This window comes from Euwallacea similis, chromosome 20 (genome assembly GCF_039881205.1).
Source record: "Euwallacea similis isolate ESF13 chromosome 20, ESF131.1, whole genome shotgun sequence".
Lineage (NCBI taxonomy): Eukaryota > Metazoa > Arthropoda > Insecta > Coleoptera > Curculionidae > Euwallacea > Euwallacea similis.
Genome location: NC_089628.1, coordinates 834,037 through 852,304, shown reverse-complemented (window position 1 = coordinate 852,304; position 18,268 = coordinate 834,037). Strand labels below are relative to the sequence as shown.

Genomic DNA, 18,268 nt, shown 5'->3' with positions numbered 1-18,268 from the left:
AATGACGAGAATTTGGCTCGTACACTGACATTTTCAATTGCGAATAACTTTATGATGAAGACACAAATAGACTAATATTTTTTTTGATGAGGTTATGTTAACAGGTGCCCAAGGCTCCTGCATGCCCACATGGGGTTATTTATTTCGATCATTACTTACCGCTACATACATCTATTCAAAAACGGCGGAAGCAAAGTTGTACACCTAATAATATTTGATTTGCATATTCTTATGGGTGTAATTCTTTATAAATTATTTCACCAGCTTTATGAACCTAATAGTCATACACTTTGCGTTCAAACTAAAGTTCTACTAAGATTTTTCACTCAAACTACTAAAATTGTTCACTTGTTAGAATATCTAGAAAAAGCGCCAATTGATAAAGTATATATTAAAATCGAGCCTTCAATTAGCGAGAAAACTGACTTTGAAATGGAGCGAAGTTTCAATAGTGCGTTAAGGCAAAGACGAAGTGTAATCATTGTCAACACCGTGAGATGAGAGGGTGCACGTTATTCGACGACAAAAAAATCCTATGGACAAGTTTTATTATAATAAATTGATTTGTTGGTGCCTGCATCATCACTATCACCTTAGCAATAAATCGCTCCACCTGCAACAATTAACTATCCAGTTATCCAAGGGCACATCCTGCTCATACCCATGAGAATCGCTTCCAGAATTTGCCATTAATTACTCCTTTGTATTAAATTGGAGTACTATCCTACTGGAGTTATCTGGCATCGCCTGCACATACGTATTTAAAACATTAAAATTAATTTAATTTCACCTCTGGATACACCACATTATGCAGGAGTTGCAATATTCTGTAGTCAAATTAAATTGAGGAGTGAAACAGTGAACATTGTAAAAATCTTAAGAACTGCTCAAATCTCTATTAATCAAATCAGACTGACATAGCCAAACTAAAGCGATACAAATTTAATTTAAGTCGGGATTAATTAATCGACGTTAAACTTCTCGAAACTCTGCACCTAGAAGCCAAGCCGGATTATCCGACGTGCTCTTGTTTGTTTCAATTTCTCCTTAAACTTTGGGACTGAGAGACATTCTGCAAGTGATGGTCAATAGAAGGATTAGACTTGATATTTGAAAACTAGAAGTTTGTAAGTACTCAAAAGGGACATAGTTCCTGGCGCATAACAACTACAATCAAGCGAAATGGATAAGTTCGGTGCTCATATTTGTAAACAATAAATTATTATTAGAAAGTAAACAGGCTTGTTAGTGATTCCAATCCCTGGGAACTATTTTTATCAATCACTCGGTTTGTTTACACTGTCATCATTAATCCGGATTCGTTACTTATGTGTTTATGAAAAACAGAAACCTATATTACAGAGACGGCATTTTAATGATGGATCTTTCGTCAGAGTAAACGACAATATTTGCTTTCGAATTACTGTGCAGAAGGCTGTATTGGCCCTTTTCATCGTTTAATTAGAAGATAAAAGCCAACTTTGATAATAATTCCTAATAGTGTTTCCCCACGACTTAAGCCAGTTGCACCTTCTCGAAGTCTACATCTTCGCTTTACTCAATAACATGTAAGACCAAATTCTGAGGAAAAGCTACATCTGGAAAAAGTAAATAATGCGTTCCCTAAGGAGTTCTGACGATAAATCCCCACTTCCCTAAACTTCTCGTACGCCAAATCTTAGTCTTATGATTAGCTGGGAGAGCTTAACGATTTTAACTTAAGCTTTGGGGAGTGTCTAATAGGACCCGGAATATTTCGCTCCCTATTACATCTCCGGTTTCGCGCTTGACTGAATTTCCTGGGGGAGAACTAATTTGCCATAGCCTTATAATAATATTTCATTATTTTGACGCTTCGTCGCATCTCAATTTCCATAATATTTCGAGATATAACACTGCTGCTCGTGTATTGGGAAATATTAAGGAAGCAGTGGTAATTGTAAAATTATACCTCAATAATTGACAAGTTTAACGGAAACAAATTTTCAGTTGTAAATTTTAAATTTCCTTCACTATTTGCAACACTTCCTCACGACGCGTAGCTGGCGCAAGACTTAAATACCTGGATATTAAATTAGAGCTACCTTTTGTCTCAAACTTTAAGCCTGGGTATATTAAAGGGGTGCCAAGCCCTTTGTTTTCTTATGAACCCTTTTATTGACGGAGCTTTGGGGCATTATCTTTTGCAAATTGCTTATTACCCTCTATCTCGAGGAGTTACATAAAATCTCGATTTTTATTTCGAGGCTTAATGCTACTGACATAAATAAATTATTTCTCTTTTGATATCTCAGCCGGGATTATGAAAGGATTTTGATGATTTTCTGCTTCAGACCTTCAAAAGTTTCGGGTTTTTGAATTAATTAACGCTTTCTAAGAGTTTTCGAGAGGGCGTATTCTTATTTAGGGATGATGGACGATAGTTGTTAGTTGTTGAAAATGAGTGAGAAATTTTTTCACGTCCCTGTTCGAAATCTATTCCCATTGTGAGAACCCATAAATGACAAATCCCAATATAAAATATATTACCAATATCCAATGCACAAAAAAAACATTGAATAATTTGCAATAAAACTAATGAACTGCACGATATTCAGAGAGTGGGGAACAATACACAAATCCTGTTTTTGCCGGAAATCAAATTAAGGATATTCAATAATGAACCTTTTATAATATGATTAAAATGGCTGAATATTGATGTTTTTAGAATATTGCTAATATTTGAAACGCATAATTAGTTTATATTCATGGAATATAACATAGTGACCTCAAACGGAAATACGCCTTGCGAAATATCATATTTTTATATGGCAACCAAATTTAATTCGTTACATTCAATCAAATATAATATAATATTAAGACAAAACAATACCAAGTCTAAACTGTTCAATAAAACACATTTTAATTGAACAGGACAAGGTCTGGCCGTCATGCCGGTCATTACGATATTTAGTAATTTCCTAACAACTCTTGAATGGTGAGGTGTGTGTCATCCTGTTAAAAAAAGCTATATTCCTCTGAAACCATCCCCGGATATGGATTTAACCGGGTATTTATAAATAAATGCCTGCCTGACAAGACCAAGGGTGGAGACCTAAACATTTATTTTTCTTGGGACTTATGGTTTTCTCGGAAAAATAATGGGTTCATGCTAGCCCTCTACTGTACGTTCTACTCAATCACAATCTCTTCCCTCACGTCTTTGGCACCTTAGATCAAAATTAATTCACCTTGTAAGATTGCACTTAATAAGCAATTAATCAAAAAGCAATAATTGATTACAAAACTTTCCTATTTGAACTTCTGTACATCGAACGTGTAATTAGTTTTCATAGTAATCTCGTATTAATAATGAGAATATTGTCAACAAAGTAATTTAATATACAGTGCTATCAATTGGTATTGATGGAATGCTTAATAAAATGCGACATTATACTGTCGTTTAGAAATTAGAATATTTTATTCATGTTTAAAGTCAAAAAACATCATTACGTTTGTAGCTTTCCATTTTAGTATTGTAATGAGATAATAACCCAATTGTATTTTATCTTTCATAGACAATTATTATTATTATTATTATTATTATTATTATTATTATTATTATTATTATTATTATTATTATTATTATTACTATTATTATTATTATCATTATTACTATTATTATTATTATTATTATCATCATTATTATTTTTATTATTATTACCAGAAGAAAATGTCTTTTCACTACCTTGTAGGATGAGGGGAATCACCTCATCCCAGATACCAAGGTATCAAAAGTATGAGATCCGGTAGGACTCGCATGATGTAAGCAGGTCTTAGGTGGCACGGTGTCCTGCATCCTTTCCTAGAAATTTGCGTACAGTATACGCTGTTGTTAAGGTCACCGCCCTTTGCATAGGCATAGATCTTTGCATAGATTGTCGTCAACTCCTAGATCTTTTAGATTAAACAAAAGCTTTTTCGGAATGAGTCCTGTTGTAAATAGGGGAACTAACACTATGCGCAGACTCCTCATTTTTCATTGCTCCCTGATCTGTTCCTGCAAATCCCTGTATTTATGGATTTTCTCATTATGCTTTGTCACTAGATTGTTGTCGTTTGGGATGGCTACGTCGATCAGGATGGCATGCCTAAGTGTCTTATTCACAAGTTTTATATATGGTCTATTGTGAGCTACCGCGCGGTCTGTCGGAACTGTACGATCCCAGTTCAGCCTAAGTCTTTCGCTCTTGAAAACAGGCTCCGTTGCGTACCCCCAGTGGGGGACCTGGCCCGCTTGAAGGAGCCCCGGCTTATCAGCCAGTTCCCAATGCAATATCTTGGCTGCAGAGTCGTGTTGCTCCTTATACTCTATCCCCGCAAACGCGTGACAATCCCCGGTGATTTGCTGAATGGTTTCAGATGCATCATATCCATATCTGCATTCATCGTTCATTACTGTGGCGTCTCTAATGACATGCTTCATATCTGTAGTTTCCGGTTGGCACAACCTAGTCTTGTATTGCCACCAAGTATTTCACGCTTTGAGGGAAGAGTGGTCTCGAGATCAGCTAATAGTTCGACACTTTGGTGTCTACTTGTTCGTTACTAACCTCATTTGGGTGTTTTCCATGCAAGAGCTTCCCTTGCCAGATTTAAACCTTCTTGACGCTGTCGGGATGTTTGTACTCGATTTCTCCAACATAAGCGGTGTCTCGTCATTCGTCTGGCACGGGTTCCGATGAAACACAGACGTCTCAACCTGTTCATGGAAAAATCTTCTCAAGTTGATTATTTGTCTGTCCTGTTCTCCGCCGAAGGTCTTCAATTTTGGTTTGCAGTCTGTTTTCCCAACTCAGCGTTATGAACACTACCCGAGACCGATGTCTCTCATATACAATACTCGCTCTCACGGTCTTCACAATTGCCATTACTGCGTAGTAGATAATCGTGTGCAAATCCTCAAGACAGCGCGCGTTTGCAATCAAATCCATAAGGATCCTGCTGTTTAGGAACTCTATTACAATAGTCAGCCTCTTTAATGAGCTCAGCTGCAGGGGTGACGGTCTGGAAAGAGGATGTGTATCATCGAACTCAAGCAGCCTCTTTTTCATATATCGAGGCTGTTATAGAGTTGTTCATTATCATTTTTGTGCTGATAAGTTAATCCATATTAGGTTTAGCTCCAACCAGCTCTTCCGGATCACTTATGTTACTCTCTAAATCAATAGGCGGCACATTTTGTTCTTCAATTTTCCGCTGTATGTCAGCTGTAATTGCACTTATTCGGGTGTCGGGAATGAATTTGTTTCGCCGGATGACTATATTGATCGGTTTATTTTTCTTCTGTGACCTGAGGATTAGGAAACTCCTTGCAGAATTCGATGTGTAGCTATTATCGGTAGCCGACTGTTTGCGTTCCTAGTCGTGTTACCCGGAAGAATATGCGCAGTTTTGTCTCAACATAGCACACGTCCATTTCATGCGCTACCTGGGTCCTCCTGGTCGGGTGAGCGTGGGTTGTTGTTTCCACGCAGCACTCTGAGTGGATGGAGGTCTTGTTGGTGTTGGAGTGCGCGGTGTCTCTGTTGGAGCTGTAGCTTCTTGTGCAACAGGGACTCGCTGCCTCATTCCCTTGCCATCGACGTCCCGCATACCGTCATGTCTGGCGCCGGCACAAGACGTGCCCTGGCGATCCCCAGGCAGCGACCTTTTCCGAGGCTTTCCATTATTCTCCATTCTCATGGGTATCTCTCGTATCGTGGAAATGACGGCCGTTGGTCGCCTTTTACGATCCGCGGAGCCACGGGGGGAGTATATTCTGCCCCGCTACCCACACGGGGTTTATTATTATTATTATCATGGTTATTATTATTATTCTTACTACTATGGTTGAAATTATGGGTAGTAATATGAGATTATACTGTACGAGTTTAAGATTTCTTAAATCTGATCAAGTAAGTTGTACAGCAAAATTCGTTCAAATGAATAATTATTCAATTTTTGCTAACGCTTTTACTCCTTATGCTGCTGTGGTTAGTGCCAGTTAGCAAATCCTGATGATCGATTAGACTTTCTGGAAGCAAAGCAACACTTTCTTCCGAAAAATATGAATATAACGCAAAATGTTACCATATTATTTATGCACAACCCTCATCTACATGTTGCTACCACTTCTAATTTGAATCATTAAATATTCAAATCCAAACCGACTATTCGTATCTACTACCGGGGCCTGTACCCCATTAAAACGCGATCATAATTTACAAAACGGCTTGACAACAAAACATTTCGTTTAATTATCCAAACCGCTTTAAGTAACCCCCTGCACGAAATCCTTTTCATGGTTCAGTAGTATAAAACTAAACATTAAACCCTAAATAGCTAAACCGCAAATAATATAATATAGAAACTACCACTAAAATATGCATTACTCAATCGGTTGTAAAAATGAATAGCCCCAAGATATACAGGGAAAATTTGCGGTGTTTCATAACAATAATTAAACGAGCCACCAAACATCATCTACGTAACCGTATTTAATTTGCAACTTTGCTACAGGCCGCTTCACAGGCGGTTGGTGCAAACTACTTCCCAACTTTGTTTTAAATAGCCAGGTTCATAAATATTTGCATCAAAGTTTGCCGCAGGATTTGGATACTTAATTGCATCAAACTGGTTTGTCATTATTGCAAAGTATGATGCAAATTTTCTACATAATGTTAAGGCATAATATGTGGTTTCAGGGCTTCCTGAGAATGGCCATGTCGATGTTTAGAAGGTAGATAGTTTCATCTCTGCGATATTTGCCGAGGAACGTTTAATCTCCTCCTTTCACGATGATGAAATGTTTTTTGTTTGTCAATAGGGGCGAAAAACTAACAATTACACCTGAGGGAGAAGAAGATGATGATAATATGATTTAACTGCTTAGGAGTTCTAAGAGGTAATGAAGATATCTATGCCCACCAAGAGGAGGATGGTTCGATCCCAGTTATACCGGTAAAAATTAAACTGATACTAGTTTACTCGTGTTGAAGGGTTTCGAGTCTTCCTTTGATAAAAGCGAAGAGAATAAGATTATCTTCGGCTTCATTTAAGGAATCTTGTCATCATAGATTGGAGTTCCTGTAGCAACTTGTTCTTTGGAGAACTAGAGGAGTGTGGCACAGAACACTATGAATTGGAGCATGAGATCAGTGACGTCACTACTCACAGCCAGTATAAGTCTCAAAACCTAGTAACTGAGAACCATCATACTTCCAAAACCCCATCTTGCGATCATTCAGGTTCATCTTCATCATATGATGATTCAAATTCATCCACATTGCCCAGGGAGGACTACTCTATTACGGGTATTTGTAGAGTATCATGGCGGCACTACTGGGGAAGTTAGAATTAAACTATCGAAATGTCGACGAAGAAAGTTTTTTCTGAAAGCTCATGATTTTATGTATTAACGTTGTATTTCTGGAAAAATGAAAATTCTCCAGAAAGATTAAGGGAAACGGTTTAATTAAATAGGAAAAGTGTCATGCACTAAACAAAATGTGACGTAAATTCCTCATCCTAATCCATGGTTAATCCAATATTCGAGCCTCTTGAGCTCAGGAAATAAAGGCAAATTAAGCAAAAGGAAACAAAGGAATACGGGTAATGGTTCCAACGGTCCTTATCGCCTTTTTATCGTAGAATGGCTCCCGCATTTTTCCACGCGATAATCCTTTTTAATACTTTCTCCCTTTAATTTAGGTCAAAATAAGTAAAAACAACGATCTGCCTGGGAATTCTAAAGTAATTACGGTGTGCTTTTGGTTTTTAGTGGAGAGCAGAGATAAATGACCAACATCTCTTATAATATAATTTCAGGTGCTTAATTTTTTCCCGGTTTAATTTACACAGCCATTAAGGACCGATAGAAATACAAATTCAAATTCTCGCCAAGGATTACAAGGATTAGCAGCTTTTAACTCGAAGTTTAGGTAAATTCGGCTTTCTCTTAAGGGACTCCACTAAGGCGCGGATTTTATAATAATATGTAAAGCAGATGGAGGAGAGGATAAAGTTCTTTATGAAGGGAGAGATTTTCTCCCAAGCTGCTTTGTAGGAATATGCAAGAGCAATTAGTTAATTAGTGGAGCTTCTGCAAGAACTAATATTAGTTCAAAAGTTTTTGGAATATTTCGTGCTAATTTTCTATTAGTTTTAATCCGAATCTACTTATGAAATAAGTCAAATTTTGCCGGCTGTTTTATAATAAAAAATCTGTATACAACGAGTTATAATACAAAATCTACACTCCAGCATTGCTCTCTCTGTAACCACACGATAGAGGAAGTTGTTTAAATCGGGGTAATGCGTAGTAACAGAAGCAACAGGAAGAAACGAAGCAGTTCTTTGAAATGTTTGACGACCGCTGATTTAGGCGTTTCGACCCAAGAGATTGGACCGCCAGATCTCCCGATTTGGCCTAACAGGATTTTAAATTGTTGAGTAAGATAAAAGATCAAGTTTACGTCACACCAGCAAACCGTAAAAAGGAATTACACACATGTGTAACCAACTGTATTCGTGAGCTTGATGCAAATGAGATCCAGAGGACCACAAATCAGTCTGTAAATGCTCGTATTTTGAAGTGCTTGGAATTCAGTGGTGGTTATTTTGTACATCTAATGTAAATATTAAAGAATTTAATGGATTAATTGTTTATGGAAGTTTCAATAGGGAATTCAAATTATTTAAGGAGCTGGGGGCTTCTTTTGTATTTAGTAGTATTATTTTAATAAATGCGCAATATATTCACAATTCTGCTATCTGGAAAATTGTTATTGCATAGTTTTAACCATCATGGGATTACAAAACCACATCTGGCAAATATACCAAAATAATTCAAAGTTTAGAGATAATTCACAAAACAGCATGTATTTGTGAAATGTGACGGTGTAGGGATAGGGACATAAGGGATCGGTTTAAAGGGAAGTTAATTGGGGAAATAATTGCCTTTCAGTATATTTGCCAATATATAAGGTATTCTATTTAATAAAACGCATTATGAGTAGGTTATAAGGTAAAACCAATTTTTCTACATTTGTTAAATTCGTGGATATTTCCGTAACCAATTTTCAAAATTTCTGCTTTTTGTCAATTCAAATCGAATTTTAACAGAGACTCTATTAGGGCCTTCTTTTTTAAAAAGATTTTTCTTTGCGACAAACATATGATGGAAAAAATATTTAACTATAACGTCATTGAGAATGCACGCCTCTTAAAAAATTTAAACAATGCATTCAATTTAATGTTAAATGTCGCACAATTTATCGTTTAAATTCATGATGGAGGATGCGCTTAAAACGACAAAATTTGTGATATCATAACTGAAGTCCTGAAGTGTGTGATTGCCTTAATTATATCTTAATTGTCAAATGTCATTAAAGGAATTGTGGATGCACAATTTGACCTTTAATGGCATTTGACGTACGTTTATGCATGTCACGTCATCGGGAATGCACTCATAAAGGTCAATTTTCTTAAATAATGTCCGACACATGTTTATTCATGTCGAACGTCATGCCCTCACCTAGTAGGTGCTCATGTAGGCAAACTTCTTAAAGCCTCCGGAAAAACTTTTCAATTAAAAAAAAACTGACACTCCCCCTAATTTGCAATTCAAATCCCCAATATCACTGTCTGCATAAGATTTCATTCCACTATCAATAACGATACCATCCCTCGTGAGAGAGGTTTGGAAATGCTAATTCCCCTCGCTAATCGTCTAATTGTGTCTGCTTATCTCCGGTTTAATAACAAATCGCTCGGCGATAGGTTGGGCAAAAGTAAACTGCGGTGAAGTTTTAGATTTACCTACCCGAAGTAATTTAAACAGTGAGGTGTCAGGGGTAAACGATTGCAATTAGCATTCGGCCATTTTCGGCCCGGTATTATCCCCCAATATTGAAATGTCAATAGTGCGGTTGGTTACGTTATTAGCATTTCAAATACCCGAGGTATAACATTCAGGATTAAAGCTCAAGTAACAACGATCCGGTTGTTGTTACTTGAGGGCGGTCAGATATTAATGGCTTGTTGCTACTCAGTCACTTTTTCAGGAAATTGGAACGAAATCGATTTGGAGAGTGACAAGCGTTTTATTTTCAGCCCAACAATGTTGGAGGAATTTAATAATGGTGATGTACAGTTTCGATTTGATGCTTCTTTGTTTGATTGGTAAACGTGACGCGAACTTTTAATTGGGACTACTGAAGCGGTTCACTTTGTGCCTGTAAATAGCTCGAGATTGTCAGATTGGCCTGGATTACCTGCATCAATTGTGCAAATTCCGCCATGAAGTTGATTTTTTGTTGGCAGCGAACGTTCCGGCGAAATAAAACTTTCCACCTTCGTTTGAGTGTAGCAAAAATCGTGGTTGCTCCCTACTCATCACGAATACGGAAAAGTTAAATTTAGGGGAAAAATACACATTGACAATTACAGAGCCATGGCAAAAACTGGCAATGAGCAGCGGTAATAAAAAGATAAAACTGTCAAACTTCTTTTTGATTTAACCTCTGTGTTGCTTGTGCGGCTCAGCTTGCCTGAGGAGCTGCGCTGGGTTGGTCTCATAACTTCGACTAAGGGCCATGGGTCGTGCCACCCATTCAGATACAGCTGCAGGGTCTTCGAGGTTTTATTGAGGTTTTACAGGTGGGCAAAAGTAGCAGCGAGCTGTAGCAGCCTAAGGGCCGAAGAGGAAGTCGATAGGACGCCAGCTCTAGGGGTAGGAGGGGGGGGGGGTCAGGGGAGACGCAAGCATTCCAGCGAACCTCAGACGCAACAATGAACTACTAAATTTATTTAAGTTTGGTAGTTTCTTGCTGCACCTGAGGCATCTTATTTTGGAATCTCTGGTGATAAAAGCAAATAGCGAACGTAAAATTTAGCCTCTAATGAGGGCACGAAATTCACAACATGTGCACTATAGGTCAAGCAATCGGGTCTAACGACTCCGAAATGAAGCGAGTGGTCCCCTTCTGCACGAAATAGCAATCTAAATCAGGCCTCGGAAAACCGAATTTACAAAATGGAGGGTTCACTTACCAGGAAAATCACAAAAACAACCTGAAGGTGGCTTCAGAAGGACCCTCACGGAAAGACACACATTTGCAATGACTGAATAAAACGTTCACCGGATTCGGAATATTATCGGATGGATGTCCTTGGCGGATTTAGGAAGCGCGATCCGGCAAAAAATGTAAATACTTCATGAGGTACGTTGCCATGTGTAAATAATAAACCGAGTTGTGGAAACAATAGCTGTAATATGAAAATTAATTAATAAATAAAAAAGGCGAATAGCCAGAAGGTACTAATTGGACGAGAATAGCAACGTGTTATCGACAGAAGTGCCCACAAAACCACTAAATGAATAATCGAGGAATACGTCGCATAATTGAACGTTTAAATTTGAACATTTGAATTTAGTGAGTCAAAAAGGCAATGAAACACAGGAAGATTATCGGCAAAGTTTCAATGGCAAAATTAAATCCATGCAGAGCATCGGCGACACACCGGCGCACGTGGGAATGGAAACTTCGGGCGCGTGAAGGAAAAAATGAGTACGTGGAACCCAATTTAGTCCTCAAATCGATTCATGTCGGTGATGAAACGAAATTATGGATCCATAATGAGAAAGTCAGCAGTAAGTGGAACGCAAACTACGAGCACCTGAAGGAGAAACTGCCTACACATACATAACGAGAAAAGCATAAGTATGTGGGACGTACACTATGGGCACTTAAAGAAGGAAGTACGGGCAGATAGAATGCAATTTAGACTGGACGTCGGTCTGCATCGGTGAAAAAGCAGGATTATGTGCAAGTAATGAGAAAATCTCAAGTACATGGAACAGGGCACGGGAATGCGAAAGTACGGGCACAGCTGCCCTTTAGGAGGTTTGCACACTATAAAGTCGCTTAAAATCTACTGAGGATAAGCGAGCGTGATTAAAATTTTTTTAAAAATAAATTCCAAAACATCTCAAGGAACAACTGAGCTATCTGAAGTCTCTCTGAGATCAGGTCATTATCATGCATTTCCAGGTCAGAAAAATGAAAATTTGCTTAGTAATTACGTTATCGAAAACCCACCTGGCAAAGTAAACAAACATCATCCTTCCTCACACACGTCTAATATTAATATGTGGGAGCGAAATTAGGTAGGCCGGAAGGACATTAAATAAAGTTAACATGAGGGGCTATGGTAATTGGCATGTAAATTATAGATTAAGTTCGCTCACAAAACACTGTTTGTGCATCGCTTTGCGTAAACAATTTCGCCGGTTCGAAACTCCACGATTTTAGTCAGATCAAAATTGATGTCGAATAAATATTTATGAATTTTGAATTTGAAGCCAGGATAGCAAAAAATCGCAGGATTACACGACAACGAGAGCCAGTGAAAATAATGCGGAGGGCAAGTCAATTTCGAATATGAAAATGTATGAGATTGGCAGATTTCTCTTGTGATATTCAAATACGAGAGAGATTACCAACAAAATCTGCATAAGTCTGCAAAAGCAAAAATGTAAAGCCCAACTTGAGAGAATTACGAGTGGAAAACACAGCAAAACTTTAAAACCTTTCATTTCAAGTGAAAAATACTGATTTATCGGGCTTTCCTAATTGAGTTAGCAAGTTTAAAGATTTGAGCCGAAAGCTGAAAGGCCATGAAACTTAATTATCAGCACCTCAGTTCCGAAGTTTAGTTTGCAAAACTGTTGGCCTTAACTGCTTCGCAAATCAACAAAAGTTGACGTATTGTGCAAAAAGAATAACAAACTTTCCAACTATGATGAAAGAAATATATCAATGTAACAATAGACAAGTTCAGGCGTAGATCAACATAGCAGATTTCAACTTATTTATAATTCAGGAACCAATTAGCGAGTCAGGTAGGCACCCTTTACCTATCAGTTTGCAGTCAATTAAGCTTTAGACTATATAAACATAAACTCTAATGTGAAACTTTTGATGATGCCTGGAAACCACAATACAAACTGTTCGAACTAAATCAACTTTGCCCTTGTGGGAAAAAGAGAGAGGATAATAACGCTTTTAACGACATAACTAATTGTATTATCTCGTGGCGCAAAATCGATAAATTGTAAGCTTAAAGGAAAATAATAAATTGCTTTAAGTAGGCATTACTCAGTTTTTGGGAAAAGTCCTCGAAAATGGAACGGTCGTTAATTAGATTTCGGTGAAGTCGAAGTGCAGAAGATAATAAAGAAAATGGGATTATCCGGTTATACAGTTTCCGTTTATCGTTGTTTTTGTTTTATTTATGGATCAATAGCCAATTATCTCTGACGTTTCGTTTAAATTCTGTGAAAATTTTACCGGATGATATTGCGAAATGCCTCTAAATATGTATATTATGATTTACCTCCTTCTCCATGAGGTGTTTAATGTTCCGGGTTTTCTCAAAACCTTCACACTACGGCACTTCTCCGCCAGATAACGGACAATGATGATTGATGATGATTGACTCGGCTCTTTTTCAGTACACCCTGTACATTTGTGGCGGAAGAGGTTTAGGCAAGTATGAAGAGAAGATATGGCAGAAATTGCCGGGTCTATTCTCAGATAGTGAAGATGAAGAGACGACTTGAACTGGGATTTATCAAGCAAGAATTAAACATATGATCGCTCGTTTTGAAAGAAAAATGCTGAAGAACCTATTTCATGACATAAATTCAGTAAGTCGACACCGTGCGTCGACAAAGAGATAGATGCTTTTTGCCATAAATCCGCGTTCAAATGAAGCACCAAACAGGATTCATTTACCGCTTTAAGCACGTCGAAACACGATGGGCCAGTTACGTCGTGACCACGGCTGCGCCGGTCCGGTTTATACCGTTATGCTTTATTTAGCCGCAAGAACGTCACTAAGCAATTACGCTTTTCTCCGGCCTGATCTAACGTACTGCAATATAGAACATTTGCAATTCAGAAAAAGAAAGCAAAATAATTCATCCTATACTGGAAAGTCCCTGAAATATGAAATAAGCACACGCTCGACTGGCGAAGTTTCCCAAAACTGGCACCGCCAGAAGTACAACTTGGGAATAAAAGGGCACTTGAGGGTTAGGCCGAAAGTTTTTGTCGCCTGCGGTAGTTAATAATAAATGATACAGAGAACGTGTGTCAAGAAACGTGTGTGCTCTGTCCTCGTCATATATTTTCTTTTAGTCTCCTTATTTATGTCACGTGTTTATGTTGAAAAATGTTGGACCTTTGTCATAAAAGGAAAGCCCAACATTTGTCGGCTTGTCAATAAAATAATCTAAACCCGAAATTGGACTTTAACACGTACAGTGGGGATTATAACATATAATTAATCATTGCGTGATGTACGTTATGTATTTCAAGCAATAATTAGACAAACATTAGTGCATTATTAGTTCCCCACTATGACAGATGACTGCGGATAATGGAATAAGAATAATGAACTGTCTTGCATGTGGAGGTTCCTTAGAGTAATAATGATTTCCTTGGAGAAAACTTGATGCCAGTTTTAAAAGCATCTTTAAGTTTTCTCTTTAAGGCTCTTTCAGCGGAAAGCAACGCAAGGGGCATTAACAATAGTAATAAAACTGGTCCCTAAATAAAAAAGACTAAAACTGACGAGACGGCGAAAAAATTCAAAAAAGAAAGTGAAGGAGAGAAGTTGCGAAGAAACAGAACTTTTAATACGCGAGGAAAAAAATTAATTAATAGAGGAGGACGTACCAACAATCTTACAGACATAATCGATAAAGGTTTGACTTTATCGACGCATTCAAGATATTTTTTAATGATAACATATTATTTCAAATACGCTGAGAACCGGAGAATATCGAAAAGAATTCTATAATTTTTTTTATTATGAAAGAAGACTTTTATACGTACTTAACTATAATTACTCTGTCTAGTTACAGCCTTTTCCTTTGAAGCATTTTTATTGGGAAAATCGCCTCAACACTAATAAACCCTTACTTATCAAGCAAGTTCCAGGAATAAATTTGACGCTTCTCCAAAATTTTTTCACTTGATTGGTAATTCTAGAAACGATAAAATTACAAGCTTTACAAAATGAGGCCATTGTTGGATCATCCAAATAAAGTGTTAGAAGTACGCGTTCGTCGTTTTTGAAAATATTTCTCACTGGATGAAGCTATAGAATCTTATTACAGTAGATCTAATATAAAACAATTTATTCGGGGGAAATCCATCTGATTTGGTTTTAAACTTTGATGTTTGTGCACTGCAGATGGGTACCTTATAAAGTTTGATTTTTATACAGACACTGGAGATAAAATTTAAGTTAGATTCTTCTTCACTTTACTTAAATTTCTTTATTGAGACAGACACTGAAACTAAACTTCTTTGTGTGGGAACACTTCGACCGATCGCATTAAAAGAGCTTCTGTAAAAGATTTTAAAAATTAAAAACGAGATCTTACATAATTCATAATCCAATTTCCAGGCTAACATTGACCTGCTGGCATAACAGTACCCGATACACACTATTCTGATTACAATTACAATAGCAAAGTATATGTAATTTTCCTATAAAACTTAAACTTGCGTAATACTAGAAACGTAAGAATTGCGGTGACTGTTATAAACCTCTTAAAGCTCTCAAATAGGGCATTTATAACGGCTGTGATAATCTTGGTATAAAGGTATTAAGGAACTTATGTCTGTATGACTGATAGCGTTAGAAATGTGTAGGGACTGTTATAATACCTCTCTAAAAATAAACTGTAATTTTATAGAAGTTCTATAAGGGTTTCCGCTCCCACATGTTGTCGTTCTTTTCAACTATAATATTTTTTTCTTTCTTGACAACGTATGATGCAACTTCTTGTTTATTCCTTCCTCCAACAATCATGAAACAACAGTATTGGTTATGTTGTATGATTAAGGGCGCCCTGAAATAAAGCATTTTACGTGATTATCGAATATATTTCGATAGTCCGCAAGACGAATTTCCCATTCTTGTTTCTACAGGTACTCAAAAGTTTATTATACCGATTTATTTCAAATACCTTTACTAATCATGTTGTTATGCATTTTAAATAAACATTCGCATAATAATATATTTTTGAGGGCCCCTGAACAACACAAATACAAACAGTTCGTGTAAACAGGCAGAATCAGAATTGCAGTGTTTAGTTATATAGGATTTATGTAAAAGTACTTGATGTTTAAAGCACGAAGTCGTTATAAATCCGTAATTTCCAGAGATCATTTAAAATTTTTATTATTAAATTTTCCATTATAAAAGCGTAAAGTAAATAGAAGTCTCCATGTCGCTTTTTTACAATTTATGTGAATACATGGTGGGACGGGCCGACAATTCATAAAATTCTCCTGTTTGAAGTGCGATAGAGGATTATTGCCTCAAGCTTGTTTGCGCTTGCATGATGAAAATGAAGATATCTGCATAGGATTTTGATATAATTTCTTGTATAAAATAATAGTTTAAAAACTAATAATCTCTCATTTATTTACGAAGCGTTCTCGCCCAATATATGATATACCATGAGGAAAAAATACCTTCTGATACGCTTTTCCTTTAGTAACACTACAATTTTTTTCGACTAGTCAGAATATGATATATCACAAAATGTATCAAATTCCGTGTCACAATTGTGAATATTAATGGAATTCTGTGGACAGTGCCAGAAAAAATTGTCGCGTTTGACCGTTTTTTCACAATATTAAAAAAATCTACAGGAGGGCCAATGCAAAAATGTCGGAGGTTTCAAAAGTTAAAGAAAACAATGCCCCAGACTGCCTTCAAAGTGCATTTAATTCTCAGATAGGCGCAGTCTTGGGTGCCACTGGAGGAATAATATCTACCAGGAAAACCAGGTACTTTAATATCAATTTTGCGGTCGATTTCCCCTAGAAATTTTTCATATATAAATCATAAAATGATGCACTAATTAGTTTTACTAAATGTGCAATAAAAAATAAATTAATCGATGTAATTAATTATATTATATCATAGCGCAGATGGTAATCGGGTTCACCCAGACATTTAATATAAATGGAAATTTAATCTGTTTGCTTTAACTCATCGGTCCAGCAAATTCGAAACTTCATAATAGGGTTATATTTTCATAACCCGCAATTATTCACGAGACGATACGCGGCCAATAAAGCTCGTTAGTTTTGACCTCTACAAATTAACTCGTTTCACTGCCTTCACAGTTTAATTCGGCCCCATGTTTAGATCGCAACAGAAAAGGTTATGTCTGAGCAATTAAAGTATAATTTACGAGGTTTTCCGTAGATTTAGGTAAATTTCAAAATGAATATATATTTCAGAAAACTTAATTGCAAACCTTAGAAGGTGCTAGGTGGTAATTTATAACTCACACACGAGGAGGGTAATAAATTAAGTCGATATATTGTGTGTTCAAGAAAACGTAATCTAGATAAACATACTTCTTAATTAATGTGTTCACTCTTTAGGGTGAACACAAGAATACATCTAGTTAGTGAAAGATTAAGTTTAGACGTTACAAAACTATTTATCAAATTTATGTAACGCATGATCTGCGTTATTAAATTAATTATTCTAGTTAATTTACGGCCAAAGCTCTAAGGGCAATAAATAATCGTGACTCCGGGTTATTCCATGGTGACACCCACTATAAATCCTTTTAAATTTAACCACTGCCTGCAATTAATACTCCACGGATTTTGAATATTTTGGATGAAACAAATCTCTTACCCTAATGTAAAGTTTAGACCAAGATAACAGTGGATTTCGAATCAATGCGCGAAACCATGAATAAATAAATTATCTCGCCTTAGGGATGGGGGACAATATAACGGGGAAATTATTTGAAAACACAATAACTCGCGTTTAAATTCAAGAGGGTGGTGGTGCGATCCGCATTTGAGAAGCTTCGACCGTGTGCCAGTCTTAAAATATTCAGAAGGAATGTGGGTTTTTCCTTCGGGATTCCACTTTACTAATTAAAAAACGTAAACATGTCATTTCTTTTTTTTATTTTAAAGACAACAAAATAGAAAATTCAATGAAGTAAACAACGTGTGAATGCCATGCCGCCCCCTCAACCGCAAATAAGTCCGTTAGATTGTATCAACCCTTTATCAGTTCGAGCATTTCAGGAAATAAAGCACAATGGACTTCGCATTCTGCTCAGGACGTGGATACACTACGATTGAATATTTGAACATAAATAAACGAAGATGAAACTGTATTGGAAAAT

At 36.8% G+C, this 18,268-nt stretch overlaps 1 protein-coding gene across 1 annotated transcript in view; it reads left to right on the top strand.

The window, feature by feature from the left end:
- LOC136415681 (junctional adhesion molecule 2A-like) overlaps positions 1–18,268 on the top strand; it is a 68,701-nt gene that overhangs the window by 12,280 nt on the left and 38,153 nt on the right. The gene's annotated exons all lie outside the window — the stretch shown is intronic.